Genomic DNA, 15,897 nt, shown 5'->3' with positions numbered 1-15,897 from the left:
TTTTTCTTTTTCTTTTTCTTTTTCTTTTTCTTTTTCTTTTTCTTTTTTTCAGGTAAAAGTGATGATTACTAGTAGCCTCAGGGATTTTCCATTCTCTCCAGTTTATTTTTTTTTTGAATTTTATTTTTTCTTATTAGTTACATTTTATTAACTCTTATTCCAGCCATGTCCCGATCCCTCATTCTTTCCCAGTCCCTCCCTCCCTCCCTCATTTCCACCGTGCCCCTTTCCAAGTCCACTGATGGGGGGACCTCCTCCCCATTCATCTGATCCTGTTTTATCAGGTATCTTCAGGACTGGCTGCAAAGCTCTCCTCTGTGGCCTAACAGGACTGCTCCTCCCTTGGGGGGTGGGGAGGCCAAAGAGCCAGTCATTGAGTTCCTGTTAGAAATAGTCCTTGTTCCCCTCACTATGGGAAACCAATTGGTTACTGAGCTACCACAGGCTACATCTGAGCAGAAGTTCAAGGTTATATCCACACATGGTCCTTGGTTGAATGTCAGTCTCAGAAAAGACCCTGTGCCCAGATATATTTGGTCCTTGTGGAGCTCCTATCCTTTCCCCATCATACTAACTCCCCTTCTTTCTTATGATACCCTGTACTCTGCCAAAGGTTTGGTCATGAGTCTTTGCTTTGAAAACACTGCTAGTTAGAGTCTTTCAAATGTGCTCAGTAGACTCCTGTCATATGTTCAATGCACATCCCATCTGTCTTTCTAAACGAGGATTGATCATCTTACCCCATGTCCGTTCTCTTGATTATCATTTTTAGGTGTACAGATTTCATTATGTTTATCACATCTTATAGGTCTATATAAGTGAGTATATACCATGTTTGTCTTTCTCCTTCTGGGATATTTCACTCAGGATGATATTTTCTAGATCCCACCATTTGCCTGCAAATTTCATGATTTCCTCCTTTTTGATTGCTGAGTAGTATTCCATTGTGTAAAAATACCACAATTTCTGTACCCATTCCTCCGTTGATGGACATCTGGGTTGTTTCCAGGTTCTGGCTATTACAAATAAAGCTGCCATAAACATGGTTGAGCAAATATCCCTTTTGTGTACTTGAGCAAATTTTGGGTATATACCTAGCAGTGGTATAGCTGGGTCTTGAGGAAGCACTATTCCTAATTGTCTTAGAAAGCGCCAGATAGATTTCCAGAGTGGTTGTACCAGTTTACATTCCCACCAGCAGTGGAGGAGGGTTCCCCTTTCTCCACAACCTCTCCAGCATGTGTTGTCCCTTGAGTTTTTCATCTTGGCCATTCTGATGGGTGTAAGGTGATAGCTCAGGGTCGTTTTGATTTGCATTTCCCTGATGGCTAATGAGGTTGAACATTTCTTTAAGTGTTTCTCTGTTATTCGATATTCCTCTGTCGAGAATTCTCTGTTTAGCTCTGTTCCCCATTTTTTAATTGGATTACTTGGTTTGCTGCTTTTCAGCCTCTTTAGTTCTTTTTATGTACTCAATATTAGTCCTCTGTCAGATAAAGGGTTAGTGAAGATTCTTTCCCAATCTGTAGACAGTCGTTTTGTTTTAATAACAGTGTCCTTTGCTTTACAGAAGCTTTTCAGTTTCAAAAAACCCAGAATCTCCAAAACAATCCTGTACAACAACAGATCATCTGGAGGTATCTCCATCTCTGATCTCAAGTTGTACTACAGAGCAATAGTAATAAAAACTGCATGGTATTGGCATAGAAACAGAAAGGAGGATCAATGGAACTGCATAGAAGACCCAGAAATAAACCCACACACCTATGAATACTCGATTTTTGACAAAGAAGCCAAAACCATTCATTGGAAAAAAGACAGCATCTTCAACAAATGGTGCTGGTCCAACTGGATGTCCACATGCAGAAAAATGAAAATAGATCCATATTTATCACCCTGCACAAAACTAAAGTCCAAGTGGATCAAAGACCTCAACATAAAACCAGATACTCTAAATCTGTTAGAAGAAAAAGTGGGGAACAGCCTAGAACTCATTGGCACAGGAGACAACTTCCTGAACAGAACACCAACAGCACAGGCTCTAAGAGCAACAATCAATAAATGGGATCTCCAGTTTATTTTTAAACTGTTTTCTCTTTTACCCTGTTGAAGGATAACACTTTTTCCCCCTTTGAGATTGTGGCCAAAACACATTTTAAAACTGACATTGTATTTTTACATGAATTGCCACACATACATAAGTACACTGACACACACAAGGAGGGGTAAATATTCTTAATGCCATTATAGTACAATCAGAGAAGACGTGAACATTTGAGTAAATGTGAGAGTGAACAGCAGGAGCATTGGAGTGAATGTAAGAGAGCCTGTTTTCAGAACTCTACACACTATTGCATAAAGAAGAAAACCATAAAAATGATCAGCTAATGTCTATATCAAATTCTCTTGTGCTACTTGCTAACTATATAATTTAGAAATAGTTCCTAATATGAAATATGCCTGGCTTTCCTGTTTTCCCAGTGAAGCAAATTTTGTGTCACAGAGTATTTGAGGATCAAATGAGTTGATGATGGTAGAGTATCTGGAAGGATGAGTATCTAGAAGGATGCCATCTGGGTCCCACAATACGGTTCAGCAGGTAAAAGCACTTACTATGTAACCATGGAGATCCAAGTTCAATCCCTGGAGCTCAGCAAAAGGAGAAAAGGAGAAAAAGGATTCCACAAAGTGCTCCTTTTCTTTCCATAGACATCGAATTTATATGTATGCAGCACCATGTAAATTGTATGTATGTATGTTTGTACAGCAACACACACACACATTAAAAATTAAAAAAGAATGACACAATATGAAAGTGATATAAATTTTATGGGTTAATAATTTGTTTTTAATCAGATATAATCACACCTTAATGAATTGTTTAATTTAGAGACATTTGAAGTTATAAGAGGATTCTAAAAAAACTATTCAACTCAAATAAATAAAGCCAGTGTTACAATTTAATTTCTACGTAAAAGCATTGAAAACTATGACACAACACAACAGGGCTCAAGTCTGGTCCTTTTTATTTTAAAATGATGCACACACACAACAGACATTATGAAAGTGATTTATTGGATGGAGGTGGAGAGAAAGAGACGGGGAGAGAGCAAGAAAGGAGCGTTAGAGAGAGAGACAAGTGGCAGGTTGGTCCTTTTATAGCTTGTTGGTCCATTTATGTCTGAATGGCATCTACCACACACCTGCTCTGTGACACATGATGACATCATAGGCTACTAGGCAACCTAGAAGCAGGCTGTCTACACGCTAACAGTCCTGTCATGAAGAGGATGTAAGAAAAACACAGGCCCCTTGTGGATCCACGTCATCCAGGTTCTTATTTTCTAGTTCCTGACCTTGACGGTCATCCATCTACACACAAAATGTCCTATAATATTCTAGAGGCCTATGATACTAATTCTGGGTTTAGTCTTTTTTTTTTTTCATTTCAGAGGAATATTCCACATATTAAAAGTTTAATCTTCACAATTGCATTAACACCAAATTCACTTCAAATAATATTATACTTTATTTCAGAGTTCTGTGAACTTTTCTCAGACCCTTCAACTTTCTGACATAATAAACACAATTTTGCCTTTATATGGACTTAATTTTCACCAATATTTGCATGTTGCCTCAGGTTCTTTTTCTCTTCGACAATCGACAGCTTTTGATACTGGACTGAGTTTAATCCATACTCATTCATGCCATATAATCACCTTATTTTGCACATCAATGCCTCCATTCAAAAAAATAGAGAAAAGACATTATTGAGCAGAACTGTTAGGACCACTGGAAGTTCTGAATAATCAACCCAAATATGCTGCCTGCCTCGGAATTCCGCCTTATCCCTATGTTTCTTACCAAGAATGCCCCCCGCCCCGACCCTTTGGCCACCTGAAATGTCAATATAGTTTAAAATTCTGGCCCATTCACTCATAAAGACATGAAATATTTCAGGTAACACATGAAAGGTTCTGTGGCGAGAAGCTTCAGTGCCCTCTAATGATGTATCATCCCCAAATTTATGTTAAACCCTGAGGTGTATGGATAAGTTACTTTCATATTGCTGTGACAACATACAGCGACCAAAAACAATTTATAGAAGAAAGCATTTGTTTTGGCTTTTGGTTCTAGAGGGAAAAAGAGTCTGTCGTGGTACAGGGTCATGGCAGCAAGTGGCAGGCATCACAATAGGAGCAGGAACCTGAGAAATAATACCTCAGTGACAAACACAGGAAGCACAAGCAGGGCTGTGACCTCTCATGTAACTGTGGCCCAGTGTAGACAATTGTTGGACTTAAGAACAACCTTGCTGAGCACAGAATTAAAAAAAAAAAAATGTAATCAAGACTCTTCATTCCAAGGGTGGTAAAACTAATTATTCACATTAAGCCGCTTGTTCTGTTTTGCTACCAAACAGGGAAAATGTCTCCAGAGCTATTATGAATAAATTTCTCATCAAAAATAAATAAATTTAAACTAATTTTTAAGATAAAAAAAAATCACAGTATCGTAAGCATGGTTGTTGGGTCTTTAAGCAGGCATTTCTACAGACAGCCCCCAGGGGACTTGAGGAAGGGGAAATTAGGCATCTGTGAGGTCACCTCAACCACCTGTAACCATCTGCACATGTGCTGGGTCACCTTATAGGGGGAGTGACCTGTACATCCCTCTCTGTTTTCCTCCTCTCTCTCTCTCTCTCTCTCTCTCTCTCTCTCATATATACACACCATGAGCAGACACACATGAACACAGGGTAAGGATAGTTTGGAAGGAAGAATAGAAGGATAAGAGAAGGTAATGGAAAGAGCTGTGAATATAATCGCAATACCTTCTACACATTGTCAAATACAAACACACAAAGTATTATTTTTAAGCTTTGTTATTTACAAAGAAGTACACTAGGAAGGAATAAATTCTGCAAATAAATTTATATGTGAAGCAAAACAGAGAGAATAAAACAATTTGCTGCTGGATTTTGATTAGAATTTATATTCTAAACTTGACCTTTTCATCCTTTTTAACCTGGATCTATTTATACAATCAGTCACCTTATAAGAGGACTTTCTCTCTCTCTTTCTCTTTCTCACCCCACCTTGCCCAGAGACAGTCTTTTTGACCACCCCACCCTTTTCCCTAATTAAACCTCCCACATAGAACCATTCACATGGCGTGATTTATGAACCCGCCACACTCTCCTAACAATGGTACTGCTGCATTTTTATGATGTGGAGGGCATGTCATTCTGCAGCATGGCACAGTCCTCTCATTTTTTTTTTTACCTACTCTTCTAGCTGTCCTTTTCAAGGACCCACATCAAAACCGTTCTATTCCATGCTTGTGCATTTCCTCTACTGTTTCCTTGACTTCCCTGTAGACTGAGTGACAATTTGAGGAGATTTTTGCCACACAGGAATGTCTTTGCAACATTGTTTTCAAAGGCTTTTATAACTCAAACCATCTGCTTTTCCCCCCTCCCCTTTCCTGTTGTGTAAAACATTTTTGAAATGCAGCGAAAGAAAGAAATGCAATCTTCAATCGCTGTCCCATGTCGTGCTGTGCATTAATTTCCAAGCTGCCTTGCTGGGTGGCATTCATTTCTCCAGTAAAATGGCACAGAGTGGATGCCTTTAGGGTCTGACTTAGCTTTTTTTCTTAATCATAAGTAATTAGAGATACGGGCCCATGTTGTTTTGGATAGGATTTCAGTTTAGAAATGCTTTGCAAGGGTATATATACAGCCAGATTAAAGATATCCGAAGGCAAATTAGTATCTTCAAAAAGCTCAAATGGGTTGATTTGTTACTTCAATCCTCTCCACAACACCTGGCTCTACATAAAATTGAAGACTCAGCCTAACGAAAAAAAAAAATATGTAATGAGGTGCCAAAAGGAAATTGTGGTTCAGTCTCATTCTCTGCTGTGCAATTAACCTTCTAGACGTGGGGAATGAGGCATACTATATAAGGCCCTGCAGTACAATTTCTTCCTTCCTCCTATGTGGGACTTAAAGTGTCTCTGTAGAAATGATTCCGTAGAGCTGGAAAATCATTTTAGACACTGATTCTCTACTTTTGCACTGTAAGTAACCCCCTTACGTGATACTTCTGTGGAGATAATGTTCATTTAACTGTCTAACCATGCCTCTTCAGCCAAAAGGGATGTTACATTGAGAAATCAGCTTAAGTAAATTTCTACATTAAAAGAACAGGGCCATCAAAATAAAGGAGAGGAAAAAGGGCTATTGGGCTAATTGTGGACCAACTGCCCCCCCCCCTAAAAAAAAAAGGATTTTAAAGATGATGTAATAATCACTTTTATTATTTACCCACTTAATGGGTGACTTACAAGTTTGCAGTTTCTCCAAACTTAATTACGGTGAACTTGTTAAGAAGGCTTTTGTTTTCTCCACACCTGGACTGTCCCGTATTGAGAGCATTGTTTCTAACCTTGAACCCTTTCAAGGGCTCTCAGGAGGAAGGTTGAGTCCGCTGCCTTCCCAGTTAAGTCCAGCAATGCTCTCTGCAGCATCTTGTCATTTGGGAACAGAGAAGGCAACGGTGGTCAATGTCAGCTACCTACAAGCAATGCCCACCTTCCTCAGGGAGAATCCAGCTTCTCTGGCAGGACTAGAGAAATTGGGAGTTCGAGTATTCTTTTCTCTGTTAGTTGTCAATGAAGGAGAAATTATACGCTTTGTGATCTTTCTTCAGAATCCACATATTTATCAAGCTACACTCACTCATCTTGGAGATCAATGAAATACAATAGGCTTTCGTCAAGAAGAAACTGTCACAACACCAAGGTCTGCTTAACCATACACATCCAATCTCTTTTTCATAAAAATAAATTAACTACTTAGACAGTTTATGTGTCCGGAAAAGAAAGCTACAGTGCTTATGACAATGTCAAAATCTAGACATGTTTTTGCCTATGAAGTATGATATTGCTAAGAAAGTAATAAATTCATAAATAAATAAAAGTATATCCAGGAACAAAAACAGATCGGTAATTATGATGTGAACTAAGAAAGTAATATCTTGAAAGCTGATGGTTCTTTAACAAATGCCCAAGAATGGCAGTCTGCTGCAGGATTTCTCAAGTTATTCACAGACCCAATCCTCAATTACTTGTGTGGAGAAGTGTGAGAGACAGATTCAACAGAAGGATTAAAAGCCTTATTGTTTCCACAAAGTAATCCAGCACTTGCAACAGCGCAGTAGGGAAAGAGTAATCTGTCAATCAAGGTAACAGTCATGTACACACATTCCTTTCCACAACCTCCTACACATTCCTGGGGAAGTTCTTAGTTTCCAGGACATTTTCCCCAAAGCTCAACATTAACTGCCTGAATCCTTCGCAACATGAATACACGCTGTTTTTCCAGACCTGAAGTTTCTAATATTATTACCCCTATATATTTCCCATACATGTTCAAGTTGGTGAAGCTGTCTTTTTACTCATAGAATTCTTTATTTGGATATGATGAAATCTCAAATAGTTTTAATTTCATCTTCCTGATAACTACGGACATTTATACCCTTTTGTATTGATTTACTCATTTACTCAGACATAAATGTATTTTGATTGTATCCTTTCCCACTTACTCAATGCAATTCTCCCTATGCCCATATCCAACATTTCCTCCTTCCAAATTTATTTTTTCTTCTTTTTAAAAATATAGCCCCAAGTCTAATTGGTGCTTCCATATGCTCATGAATATAATGTCAGTCACCAGAGCATGGGTGTGCTGGCTAGTTTTATGTTAAGTTGACCCATACTAGAGTCATTTGGAAAGAGGAAACTTCAATTAAGAAAATGCCTGGAGAAGATTGAACTATAACCTAGATGTCTGTCAACTGAAGAATGGTTAAAGAAACTGTGGTACATTTACACAATGGAATTCTACTCAGCTATTAAAATCAAGGAAAGCATGAAATTTTCAGGCAAATGGATGGGACTAGAAAAGATTCATCCTAAGTGAGGTAACTCTGAACCAGAAAGATATACGTGGTATATACTCACTGATAAATGGATATTAGCCATATAATACAGGTTACGCACACTACAATACACAGACTTAAAGGAGCTAAATAGAAAGGAGGACCCTAGGGAGGATGTTTAATTACAGAAAGGCAAATAGAATAAACACCGGAAGAGGTTGAAGAGAGAGAACAAGATGGGAGCCTACCATAGATATCCTCTGAGAGACTCCACCAAGCAGGGGATTGAAGAAGATACTCACAACCAAACTTTGGGCAGAGCATAAGGAGTCTTATGGATGGATGTGGGGGAAGAGGGGATAGAAGGGCCCAAGGGGACAGGAGGTCCACAAGGAGAACACCAGAGCCAAAATACCTGGACCCTGGGGGGGCTGCAGAGACTGATGCACCAACCAAGGACAATGCATGAAGAAAAACTAGACCTCCTGCAAATATTTAACATATAAGGAGCTCAGTCTGCATGTGGGTTCCCTAGTAAGGGGAGCATGGACTGTCTATGACATGGACTCTGGTGCTTGCTCTTTGATCACTTCTCCCTGGCAGAGGAAGAAGATGCATGCAGTCCTGATGAGATTTAATAGGCTAGATTCAGATGGTAGGGGAGTAGGGCTCTCCCTTTCTGTGTACTAGAAGAAGGGGGTAGCAGAAAGAAGAGAAGATAAGGAAAGGGGCTATAATTAGGATATAAATTGAGTAAGTTATATAAGAAGTCTGTGGGTCATTTTATGTGATCATGGATATGTGGATAGTGTCACCCCTGGACTGGTAGTGGTCCTGGTTGCTATAAGAAAGCCATGGGAAACAAGTTAGTAAGCAGTGCGGCGTTTTTCTATGACCTCTGTGCTTGTTTCTGCCCCTATGTTCCTGCCCTGACTTTGCTAGGTGACGGACTTATAACCTGAAAGTAGTAAATTGAATTAAATTCCCGCCATTTTTTGTCATGGTGTTTTTTTTCACAGCAATAGAAACCTCAACTAAGACAATGGGTATCCTGCCAGTGTCAAGAAATTCCCCCAACTAAATCTTCACCAGTCACCTACCAATTGCCAAGTGATCCTCAGCTAGGAGAACAGTCTTGTCAGCCTTTCCTTTTCCATGCTAGAATTGTGACTGCCCTGATCTTGTGCATGTTTTATGCAGGAAAGCGCAGCTGTTGTGAATTCTTGAACACAACATGTCATTTCCAGAAACAGCATTGTGCATTCTTTCAGAACATCCAGCTCTAACATTTTTTCCCATATTCTCTCTTGTGGTGTTCCCTGAATTTTGGTGTGGAATACTTGATAAGTAGGTCATAGAAGTCTGACTGCTCAACAGTCACTTATTCTCATTGTTTGACAGTTATGATTCTCTGTGTTAATGACAGCACATTTCACAAGGAAGTTCCTCTGACCAACTGTGAAGTAATACGGATCTGAGGGTTTAAGTACTTAGAGGACAGTTTTTTTATTACACTAAGAAAAAACCACATCAATATGTTCTCCCCTTCAGTCTATGACTTCCCTAATCTGCTACCATGGATGAACTCCCTTCATCATAAAGCAATTAGTCACTCATATTGCATCAGTTGGCACATTCTGGCCCACTGTAGCATTAAGGGTCCAGGGCTGCGTAAGAGGAGTGATCGTTTTCCTCCCCAGATGTTTCATATTGGTTCATATTTCTTCTTTAATTTTTTAAAAAAGTGTAAGATTCATTTTATTTTTACTGTATGCGTGTGGATGTTTTGCCTGTACATATGTGCACCAAATGTATGCAGTACCCATGGACTCCAGAAGAGGGTTTCAGAGACTTTGGAACTTGTAGGACAGATGTTGTGAGCCACTATGTGGCTTCTGGGAATTGCATATCTATGCTCTGGAAGAAGCTATTGTTCTTAACTTGTAAAAAATCTCTACTTTACTTCTTTTCAGGATTTCCTGCAAAGTTCTATAGGATATTTTTAATTGGGTTATTTGTTAACTTTTCCTTTAACCTTTTTTTAGCTTCTTACATATTCTAGACCCCACTCCTCTGTCAAGTGCATAGCTAGCAAAGGTTTTCTCTTCTTTTACGGTGTGCTTCTTTAGTCGATGAAGTGTTTTCTCTGAATGGCCAGAAGTTTTTCTTAATTTCATCAAGTTCTAATTATTGATTCTTGTTTTTATTTCCTGAACACTGGGCAACTGGTGGTGCAAACTGTTCAATTGTCCAGAATGTATAGCTGGGAGGCTGATTTTTATTTTAAGAAGAAAATAAATATATATTTGCAGACCCTTTCCCCTCTTTGAACACTTGTTTACATTCCCACTTCCTTCCTACCATTTCTCCTTTACTTATTATATCACTCCTAACTAGTTGTACATACAGTGAAGCATGGTGAAATGTGTAGGGGGAAGAGATAATAAGAAAAATAATTTCTAAGGAAAGCACTCTACTGTATCTATGTCTATTTTCACACGTGTACTCACAAAATGTACATCGAATACAAAAACCTTTATATCAAATGATTCAGAAACAAGATATAGGGAAATCTTTTGTATTGGGTTATGTAAAACTTTGTTCTGTTCCTTCTACATCTCAAAATGTGTAGTTGGAAAAACAAAGAGAAAAAGAAAACCTTAGCTCCCTATAAACCTAGACATTTGTGCAGACATGACTTTAACTAGTCACCAGAATGCAATGTTCCCCTTGTAGAGAAACTCTAATGTGTCACTCCTTGGTGATTATTTTTAATGATGGCCTTCGGGTAACATAAACAGGAAAGATTAGTTCTCCTCACTACAGGTGACTTTCTAGCTTAAAAGGACATAATAAATGACTGTGGCTCTTCTCTGGCCCTGGTCTTTCCACCCCACAGTTCTCATTTCAAAAGGATTCTCTGCTCTCAAACGTTGTGTACAGTCCCCAAGGGAAGTGCTGCAGATGTGCCCATGAAGAATCTGCACCATCTGGGTACTGGGCCATTTTGCTAACTCCAGTGAAAACCTGCTGTGCCCACCAGGCATCTCTCTGCTTACTGAGCTGCTCTGCTTGTCTCCCAGGGTAGTGCTGAGTTGGCCACCACAGCTAATAGCCCAGGAAAGAAATGCTCTCCCTTGCATTTGATTCTTGGCACTTCCTTGAGGGCTAAAAGCACTCTTATATTTCCAGTTTTTATAAGGTTCTTTCTAAAACTAAACTTATCCTTATACAGCATTTTGATATCTGTCTGTATCGCTCTGATATGAAGGGTTAAGCATTAATTCTGGGACCGGGTAAGCAGAAGAAGAATATGTTCCACAGTCTTTCGTGTCTAAAAACAAAATGAAAATAAAGACAAGAAATATTTCCCTTGGTTAAAAGAATAAGTAAAAACGAACAATTGTACAAACTATAACCACAATAAAAACTAAAATAATGAATGATTAAAATAATCACATTTACCAAGGCCCCTGTGAGCAGCCAATCAGCACATTAGGCTTTAAGCTGAATTTGTTTGAGTCTCTTGATGAGAAAGCATTTTTTTTTTCAAAGACACCATTATTTAACACCCAAAATAATCTTGTGAAACTGGCAATCTTATTCTCATACATTTCCAATTCAGAGTTGATTCCAAGAATAACTTTAACTTGTTTTGTTCTATTTTTATTACAAACAAGTAGATATGTACTGTTTGCACCCTCCAGAGCCAGGAAGTTTTTCATGTTGGTGACTTCCCTGTGCTTTCCACACTGGCTCTACCCTGTAGACTCTCCGCCTGAAGAAGTGTAAGACATATGTTTTGATTCTTATCAGTTTGTTCACATTGCTAGCTTGACATGATTTTGACTTTAGCAAGAGGCAAGAAAAAGAAAAACATAAGAAAGCAGTATCGTGCGTGCAATGAATAATGTAAGTCACAAGAACAGAATTAGAGACAGACTGACTGATTAAACCATTGATTACCCCGGCCGCTCAGACTAACATGTCAGACAGTTTAAACCACAGAAACCACATCCAGATAATGAAGTGGAGAATCTGACCTACACCCAGACCGATACAAAAGTATAGAAAGAGTTCTAGAATCCACTGCACAGAGACAGTTACCCTATCTGATACAATTCTCACAGGAGGTGGCTGAAGAAAGAGGGTATAAACATGGCTGAGTGCACTTATCTTAGGGGAATGTCCTTTTCTGAATTCATTCTTGAGCTCACATAAGCACTTTTATAAGAATAAATTATGGAGATAAACAAGTTCTATTAAGTCATCTCAGAAACGAGGCTTACCGAATAAAATTAGGCCAGAGAAGATAAAAACTAAAATTAAAAAGGGACAGATTCCATCTGAGGGAGCAATAACATAGAAAGTATTGGCTGATGATATGAGGACTAGCCGGGATAAAAAATGTGCACTATTAAATTCACAGCCCAAAAGGAAAAGAGGATTACTGAAGGAATGAAGATAGAGTTGCATCGCACTGACTAAGGAGCCTGACTGCCAGCTCAGGACATCTTTTTCTAGGCACACAGAAGGAAAGAATCCTCATTTTAATGCCCACTCTCATCAGAATTATTATCTTCCCAATGTTCCCTCTGCATCCTGTGGACCTAAATTATTCTCAATTACTATAGTCTTGCCTCTTAATTTTTTCTCATTTCTTCAAGATTTACCAAGTACTCTCCACCTTCTCACTATATCTCTCCTGCAAGCCCTGGTTTAGTAACATCCTTGTTAGAGGTTAAATATCAGATCAAATAATTTTTTTAACTCTCTCCTCTTTTCTTCACTCTAACAATTTAGATAGCTCCTTTGCATACTTCACTTAAGGATAAATACTCACCTTACTCCCTTGCATATCAGAGGCCGAGGATCAGTCTTAGAGTCAGCTGATTAAATGTCTCCCAGTCTCTCCACCTTAAAATCATTTTGGAGGAAATAGCAAAAAATTTTGAACTTCTCTTTTCCTGACTATTTCTTCTCAAGCTGCTCCGATTTACAATAAATTATATCTACCCTCAGAAATGTTAATTTTTATAGGTTTCTGCATTCAAATCCTCCTGTCCATAAACATAAATATTAAATCCAACTCAAGCATCTCATATATAAAACATTTAACTTTTTGTTTTGATTTTTTGAGACAGGGTAGCCCTGTGTAGCCCTGGCTGTCCTGGATTTACTTTGTAGAGCAGGATGGCCTTGAACTCACAGAGATCTGCCTGCCTCTGTCTCTTGAGTACTGGGATTAAAGACATATATCACTACAGTCCAGTTAACATTTAGCAATTTTATGATGGCATAATACAATAGTTATATTTCTACTGCTATGATTACAAATGACAGATGTAACTTATAGAGAGAACAGTGTATTTAGAGCCTACAGTTTCAGATGCTATGGCCCTCATGTCAAGGAACAGGGCAATAGTCAGTAAGACATAGTCCTAGCCGAGAGCTTACATCCTCATCCACAAGGAGGAGGCAGAAAGAGCTGGTTCAGAATGGCAGGAACTTTTGAAACCTCACAGCCCACCCTCAGTGACACTTCTCTTCCAACAAGGCCACATCTCTTAATTATTTCCTAAATAGTTATACCAATTGGGGGCAAAGCATTTAAATATTTAGACTATGGGGAATACTCTTATTCAAACAACCATGTGTACCATTAATCCAGTTAACAGATATTCCTGAAATATAGCATAAGGAACTACTCTTTCAAGATTCAAAGGCTTTTTCCTGTAGGAACTTAACTTTTTTTTTTCTGTTACTCCAAATTATGGTAACTTTTTTACAGAGATGTGATTGACTCACCTAAAATTTGAAAATACAGAGCAAAACAATTATGCGTCCTCTAGAAAAATAAAAATAAAACCAACTGACAGGCAGAGTGAAAGGAATTTTATGTAAGAAGTGGGAAATAGTAAGATCTGGAGAGGACAGGAACTCCACAAGGAGAGCAACAGAACAAGAAAATTTGAACACAGGGAACTTCCCAGAGACTCATACTCCAACCAAGAACTATCCGTGGAAATAACCTAGAACCCTGACAATGCAGCCACTTCTGATAGACTAAGATCAGAAAGAAGGAGAGGAGGACCTCCTCTATCAGTGGACTTGGGGAGGGGCATGCATGCAGAAAGGGGGGAGGGTGGAGCCGGGAGGGGAGGAGGGAGGGGCTTATGGGGGGATACAAAATGAATAAAGTGTAATTAATAAAAGTTAAATAAAAAATTTTAAAAATCCATATCATTTATTTATTGGCATTTTTCTCTTAATATTTTCCAAAATTATTTCTTAAGTGTACATTCAACTCAAGGCATTGTATGTTTGGGAATATACTTGAAATATTTCAAACCCTAAAGGCAGCCAATAGTTTCACTTGTGGGGTTACTATTATAAGAATGACATACTTTCCCTATACGTTTTGTTGTGGTTTTGGATCTTTGTGTACCTCAGTATTTACTGGTTAAAATTTAGTAGTATTAAGAGGTAGGATACTTTGTGATTAAGCAGTTAAGATGGTGAGCCTGACGAATGGAACTAGTTCACTAGAATTCAGAGGAAGCTGATTGTCTGTTCTACCATGTGAGGAAGTTACAGAGAAAACATTATCAAAAACCAGATAGTGAGACCTTAGAGAGGCCAAATATCAGCCCTGATGTTGGGACTTCCCACGACTATAATTGTGAGAAGTAGACTCCTATTATGTAAAACCATCTTGCAGAAAAAGGGAGTAGAAAGATGATTTGCTAGATAAGAGAATTTTTGTGTGCTAGAGCCCAAGCCCACATAAAATACAGGATGTTTGCCTGCAACCTCAGTGCTGTGAGGATCAGAGACAGAAAAAGTCAGTAACTCTTCCTACCCATAAGCATAGCTCCAGATTCCATGTGAAACTGTCTCAAAGGAATATTGCAGGCAGTGATAAAGATACTCTTGCCTGTTTCATCTCTCTCTCTCTCTCTCTCTCTCTCTCTCTCTCTCTCACACACACACACACACACACACAGAGAGACAGAGAGAGAGCAAGAGAGAGAGAGAGATTTTAATCCAGCAACATGACTTTTCTAGCAAGAGATCACAAGTCTTGGGTCTATATAATCCAGCTGGAATCCACACACACACATTGGGTTACAGTATGATCTGGCTGGAATACAAGCATGCTGTTATTAAACACCTTTAATCCAAGACAATGCTAGTCAGGTTAATTTATGGAAGGAAGCAACCATGTTTGAAAGTGACATCTAGTTGAGGGGCAGCCAAAGTGATGAATCAGAGAAAGACTAGGCAGAAAAACTTAGAGATAAAATATACCCAACTCTCATGAGAACAGAGAGGAAGGAGAGGTTACTTAAAAACAGTGCAGGAAGTTATCCAAGATCAGGAAACCGAGTCCATCTCAGAGACAGTCCGTGATCCCCTTACCCACATGGAGACTGAGCTATTTATAGACTATATCTGAGCAAGAGGCCTAGGTCCTCTTCGTGAATGGTCCTTGGCTGGTGCATTGGTCTCTTGATGCTCCTCACCCCAACACTGGGCCCAGATTTGTTGACTATGTTGATCTTCTTATGGAGCTCCTGTCTCCTCAGGGCCCTTCTATCCTACCACTCTTTTATAAGAATCCCTGTGCTCTCTCCAAAATATATCTATGTTTGCTCTTCAATCACTTCCTCCCTGGCAGGAAAGCCTTGCCAGGCCACAGAGGAAGAGGATGCAGGCAGTCCTGATGAGACTTGGTAGGCTGAGGTCATGTTCCATGTTGGTAGGGGAGAAGGGCTTTCTGGGGACTAGAGGAAGGTGGGATATAGGAGGAAGAGGAAGGGAGGATGGGGCCTGGATGACACAAGAAAGGGAGCTAAAATTGGGATGTAAAGTGCATCAATTAATTAGAAAGAAAGACAAGGAAAGAAAAGAAAAGAAAAGAAAAGAAAAGAAAAGAAAAGAAAAGAAA

This window comes from Psammomys obesus, unplaced genomic scaffold, assembly GCF_907164565.1.
Source record: "Psammomys obesus unplaced genomic scaffold, mPsaObe1.curated_primary_1811, whole genome shotgun sequence".
NCBI classification, from domain to species: Eukaryota; Metazoa; Chordata; class Mammalia; order Rodentia; family Muridae; genus Psammomys; species Psammomys obesus.
The sequence above is the reverse complement of the archived record's forward strand: the minus strand, read 5'-3'. Positions refer to the sequence as shown.